This window comes from Thamnophis elegans, chromosome 15 (assembly GCF_009769535.1).
Source record: "Thamnophis elegans isolate rThaEle1 chromosome 15, rThaEle1.pri, whole genome shotgun sequence".
NCBI classification, from domain to species: Eukaryota; Metazoa; Chordata; class Lepidosauria; order Squamata; family Colubridae; genus Thamnophis; species Thamnophis elegans.
This window is the reverse complement of record NC_045555.1, coordinates 41710641-41716739: the sequence shown is the minus strand read 5'-3', so window position 1 is coordinate 41716739 and position 6099 is coordinate 41710641. Positions and strand designations below refer to the sequence as shown.

At 40.2% G+C, this 6099-nt stretch overlaps 1 protein-coding gene across 2 annotated transcripts in view; it reads left to right on the top strand.

The window, feature by feature from the left end:
* The window catches only part of PRKG1 (protein kinase cGMP-dependent 1), an 847569-nt gene that overhangs the window by 650686 nt on the left and 190784 nt on the right, over positions 1–6099 (top strand). The gene's annotated exons all lie outside the window — the stretch shown is intronic.

The following is a 6099-nucleotide window of genomic DNA, read 5'->3' as shown; positions in this document are numbered from 1 at the left end:
CCATTCAGTCAGAACTGAAGAAGGTTCTTGGATGAGAAGCAAAACGACTTCAGGGAAGAAACAAAATCCAGTTGCCTTTTGAAAAAGCACTTTTGAGACAACCGTGATCTGGATGATTGAGAGTCCCCATAATCAAATGGGTTTTGGATTGGACTGTTGTATCTCAACTGAATGTCTACTGCATGTCAACAGTATATCCTTGCAAATCAGTTGCCCAGCCAACATCTTCATGGCTGATCTAAGACAACACTTTGTCAACATGTCTCCCTGGAAAACCCTCTTCATCTGAAATTCATTGATTACAATTTAATCACCTGGTACCCTGGGGAAAAATAATCAAATTCCATCAAGGAAGCCAAGGTGGCGCAGTGGTTAAATGCAGCACTGCAGGCTACTTCAGTTGACTGCAGTTCTGCAGTTCGGCTGTTCAAATCTCACCGGCTCAGGGTTGACTCAGCCTTCCATCCTTCCGAGGTGGGTGAAATGAGGACCCGGATTGTTGTTGGGGGCAATATGCTGACTCTGTAAACCGCTTAGAGAGGGCTGAAAGCCCTATGAAGCGGTATATAAGTCTAACTGCTATTGCTATTGCTATCAAGACTTCAGTAGTTTCCACTCTACCTTCCTCCTTAGCTTTGACCTATCTATAGATTAAAACCAGGCAGTGGTCTACAAATACATTTGTTTTTTTACCCACTTGATAGAGATCCTCAATTGATAGAATTAAACCAGCCATTCAGGAGATGGAATTATCCAACCAAGATCAAAAGACAAATTAATAGAGCCAGAATGTTTCCCAGAGAGAACCTATTAAAAATCAAAAACAGCAGACATTGGTAGTTATCTACAGCTCACAGTTCAAACCACTCATTAATAGCCTACAACCTATACTAGATAATGGCATTGCATTCCATATTTGAATATAGATAACTGTCCAACATATGCTCTCTCACAAATAACTAACAGCAGAACAGGGATTACTAATGTGGGAATTAAACTTCAACAAATACATATGTCTACTATGCTCCCACATCTCTAAAAAGAAACCATTGCAGGCCACAACAGATATACACAAAATGTTAGAGATGTCTTCACATGTCCTTCTACTACTATGATATTTTCTAACAAAAGAACAATTTTGTACAACAAAAGAACAAAAATGTTGTACAAAAAAATGGACACGAGTCCATCAGAATCATAACAATGTAATATCAATGTGCCAGAACATACTATTACAGATTTTTGGAAAAAAATAGACTTTAAAGTTTAACCCCATGATTGATAAGGAGATTGCTGAACTCAAGTCAAAATGTTTCAGACTATGTCAAAAGTTCTCAACAAGCACAATAACAATTGTTGATTGATCAGGTGCTTCTAATCTGTCTTTCCCTCCTCATCCCTATTTAAATCCCTATTTAAATCAGTTTCCATCAATGTCATGAAGTGAACTGTAGCCTTTTCATAAGGTTTATTAGTTGAAAAAGATGCTAACAAGCTTCTGAGGTTTCCTTAATCTTTTTGCTGCCACCTAGTGGTCACTTGACCCAAATATGGCAGTTCAGATTTGGGTCTGATGCCCAGCAGATGGAAAATGTTGAGATTTGAGCAGATAAATAGGAGGAAAAAATACATCAAGTGACTTTCAAGATGTATTTTTTTGAGAAGCTGGGTGATAGCTAAATATATTTGAGTCAATATGATAGAGGCTGAAGAGATTTCACCGATTACTAGGGCAGAACTAAGATTTTATTACACAAATATCCAGCAGTTAATGCAAATGTCTTGGCAATATGCTAAATTTGACCCTGCCATTTTGTATCCCTATACAAAATCTATTCAGAGAAGGACAATTGGATTGTTCATTTATGATGGCATTTATGTAATTGTAAATATTTTACTTTGGCATTGAGTTACTGATAGAATAAACAATGGCTTATCTTGTAAAAATGCAGTTTATTAAATTTCTGCAAAAAATAAAATATAAAAAAGGGAGAAAAGACAATTATGAAGAAAACAAGAAAGGGGAAAGTGAAAAGGACTAAAGAAAAAAAAGAAAAGAAATAGAAAAAAAGTTAACTCCCAACTTTTCTTGATATTGTTACACCCCTAAAACACATGAACACTTTTATCTAAAATTCAACAGTACACAGCATTTCTATAATCATGAGCAATTCTAACTGTGAAATTTCAAAATTAATATAGCATTTCTTTCAGATTTCGGTCCAAAAGTGATTATCATATAGACACAAAGCTAGACAAAGGCTTTTCTTTAGTTAATTTTGCTCTTTTATCTGGTTCCAATAACTTCACCATCCATTCTTCCATTGGGGAAATCTGTAAATTATTCCATCTTTGGACATACAAAAATCTATATGTAGTAGTTACATAATTATCATTTATAAAAACAAAGTTTTTCCCCGTCCAACTGCTAGCCCATAAAAACTAAAAGATGAACCTCCCATTTCAATTGTACATTTATTTTCAGAATTCCCTGATTTAAAGTACATACTTGATCCCAATAACTGCTAGCTTTCTTACTAATAGCCTACTTACAAAACAATGGCTTATCTCAGAGGTTCTCAATCTTTTCTTCACCACAGACCCCCTTTAAATACCCTTTTTGACTACGGACCAGGACTATGGACCCCCAAAACTCAAGATTTAAATCATAACATTTCTTCAAGCTTTGGCCAATCCCCTGTGATGACATTGTGCCCCCCCCCAGGGGACCGTGAATTACAGGTTGAGAACACTGGATTATCTTAAGCTGTATAGTATTATGCTATTATAGTATAATAGTATACAGCATACTATTATATACTATATACTATACTAATATACTGTGCATATTACATGAGGTACAGAAGCTCCCCATTTATATTACTTAAATATTTGAGTGTAACTAAATATTAGGTGATCTTATAATAGTCTTTCAAATGAGTAGGATAGTTCTTAATTCAGTGATGTCCAGTATTTTATGCTAAGTATTTCTAGTATTATGAAGAAGAAAGCTCCACCCAGCTTTATTAAATTATAGAGGACACCAGTGAAGTTCTTCTGAAGATAGGTTCTTCTTAGAGAAAAAGTGACTGGTTTGTAGATGCTGATCTTAATCGTTCAAACTTTAAATTCTCAATGGGCATAGAATTTCTGATTTCTCTGTCAGACAGATATCATAACACTGTTATGCTCGGGATCGTGGAAGGTTGCAACAACCAGTTTTATGTGGCTAACCAAGATGTGCAGAAACCCAAAGGTTCTTTTTTCAAGAGGCAACTTCTTTAGTTTCGTGGATGAGAAGCAAAATGTCTTCAGAGAAAAACAAGGAAGTCCAGTTGCCCTTTGAAAAAAGCATCTTATGGACAACCATGACCTGGATGACTGAGAATCTCCATAGACAATGTGCAGAAACACATTTTAAAGGTGTCCCTGTGGAAGTGAAGCTAACTTTAGGAAGTTCTGGTGCTTGGGGGGAAAACTTTTTTCCATCCTCAAAGTTGATCTTTCCTACACATTTTAGAGAATTGACTGGAGCTGATTATATTCTGGAAATAAATAAAAGAACTACCAAAAATAAGGGCAGGACTTTAATATCTCAGATCCCTTCAAAATAAAATTTCTAATTTCTCTGGCAGTTGATGAGATCTGAAGAACACCATCTCCTTTGTCTTACTAGTATTTAGATGTAAGTTGTTTCTCAAGTATAATCTTTATTGTCATTGTACTTAAATACAACAAAATTGGTTTTAACCTCACCGGTGCAAAATTCTAACAGAGACAAAAAAAGAAAGAAAAAGGGAAAAAAACTAGCGTGTGCATGGAGTGATTGTGGTTGTATTTAAAAGTTTCACAGCCCAAGGATAGAAACTATCTTTAAACCTGTTTGTTTGGCTTATACTTTGATGTCTTCTGCTTGATGGTAGAAGTGCGAAGAGACGCTGACCAGGGTGTGAATCATCTCTGAGTATCTTCCTTACTCTGCTAAAGCAGCGAGATCTGGCGATGTCATCCGGTGGTGTCAGAGGGCAACCAATGGTTTCTTCTGCCGAATTGATCACTCTCTGTATTGCCTTCCTGTCCGCAGCTGTTAAACCAGCAAGCCATACTGTACTACAATATGTGAGGACACTTTCTATGGTGGACAGATAGAAGGAGGTCATCAGCCATTGTTCCTCCTGATTTTTTCACAGGACTCTAAGGAAATGAAGTCTCTGTTGGGCCTTTCCAATCACTAGTTGAGTTGAGTTGAGTTGAGTTGAGTTTATTGGTCTTGTATGCTGTCCACTCCCAAAGGACTCCGGGCGGCTTACAATAAAAAGGGAAAGGGAATAAATAGACAAAACAACAATTTAAAATACACAACATTCATAGTTACCGTGAGGCTGGATACTTCAACAGCCCCCCGGCCTGCCGGAGCAGCCAGGACTTAGTGGCTTTGCGGAAGGCCGGGAGGGTAGTAAGGGTCCGGATCTCCACGGGGAGATCGTTCCAGAGGGCTGGAGCTGCAACAGAGAAGGCTCTCCCCCGGGGGGTCGCCAGCCGACATTGGCTGGCAGATGGAATCCGGAGAAGGCCTAGTCTGTGCGATCTGATCGGTCTTTGGGAGGTAATTGGCACTAGAGACATGTTGTTTCTCCAGGTGAGATCTTGACTAATAAGCACTCCCAAGAATTTAAAAGAGGAAACCCTTTCCACACACACACACCCTCGATATATAGTGGGGCAGGTTCCTCTCTGTGCTTCTGGAAATCTAGCACCATCTCCTTTGTCTTACTAGTATTTAGATGTAAGTTGTTTCTTGAGCACCATGTGGATACCTTCTGGACTCCTCCCCTGTGTGCTGATTCGTCCCCTCCAGTTATGAGACCCAGCACTGTTGTGTCGTCTGCAAACTTTATTGTGATGTTGGATGGATCAGAGGATATGCAGTCATATGTATACATTGAGTACAGATATGGGCTGAGCACACAGCCCTGAGGGGAGCCTGTGCTGAGCTTCAGCATGGAAGATGTAAAGGACCCAACCCTTACTGTTTGTGGACGATCCGTCAGGAAGTCTTTGAACCATTCACAAGTGAGGGGAGGGAAATTCAGGTCAGTCAACTTTTCAATGAGAATTCCTGGTAAGGCCAAGCTATAGTCTATAAAAAGCATTCTGACATAATTCCCAGATTTCTCAAGGTGGCTCAGTGCAATATATAGAGCAGTGGTGATCGCATCCCCTGTCGACCTGTTGCTTCTATAAGCAAACTGGTGTTGATTAAGGTTTTAAGGTTTTAATAAATTTATAGGCCGCCCAATCCCGAAGGACTCCGGGCGGCTTACAGAATACATATTTAAAAAGAATTTTAAAAAATTAAAAAGTAGAGAGAAAAAAAACAGATTAAAAGATCACTTCATGCACTCAATCTAGGCGGGGCTAGACCTCAATTTCATGAGGTCAAGAGCCCCAGGCCTGCCGGAATAGCCAGGTTTTAGTAGCCTTTCGGAAGGCCGTGAGAGTGGGGAGGATCCGGATCTCTGGGGGTAGATCGTTCCATAAGGTGAGGGTGGCTACAGAGAAGGCCCTCCCCTGGGGAGCCGCCAGACGACATTGTCTGGCCGATGGCACCTGGAGAAGGCCCACCCTGTGTGATCTTATCGGCTGTTGGGAGGTATGTGGCAGAAGATGGTCTTGCAGGTATCCAGGTCCTAGGCCATGTAGGGCTTTAAAGGTGATAACCAGCACCTTGAAGCGCGTTCGAAGACTGATAGGAAGCCAGTGCAGCTCGCGGAGGATAGGTGTAACATGGGTGTATCTTGGTACACCCCATATTGCTCGTGCGGCTGCATGCTGAGTTCCATCCCCTACTCGAATGGGTATGCGTGTTGAGACCTTTTAGACTGTTTTGTACTGTTGTTTGTTTTTGTTGTGGTTTTCCTTTTGTATTGTCCCCCCCCCCCCTCCTTGGTTTTGTTAGCCGCCCTGAGTCCCTCGGGAATAGGGCGGCATACAAGTCGAATAAAACCTTCAAACCTTCTGGACCAATTGTAGTCTCCGAACACTTTTCAGGGGCAACCCCATGTAGAGCGCGTTACAGTAGTCAAGTCTAGAGGGCAT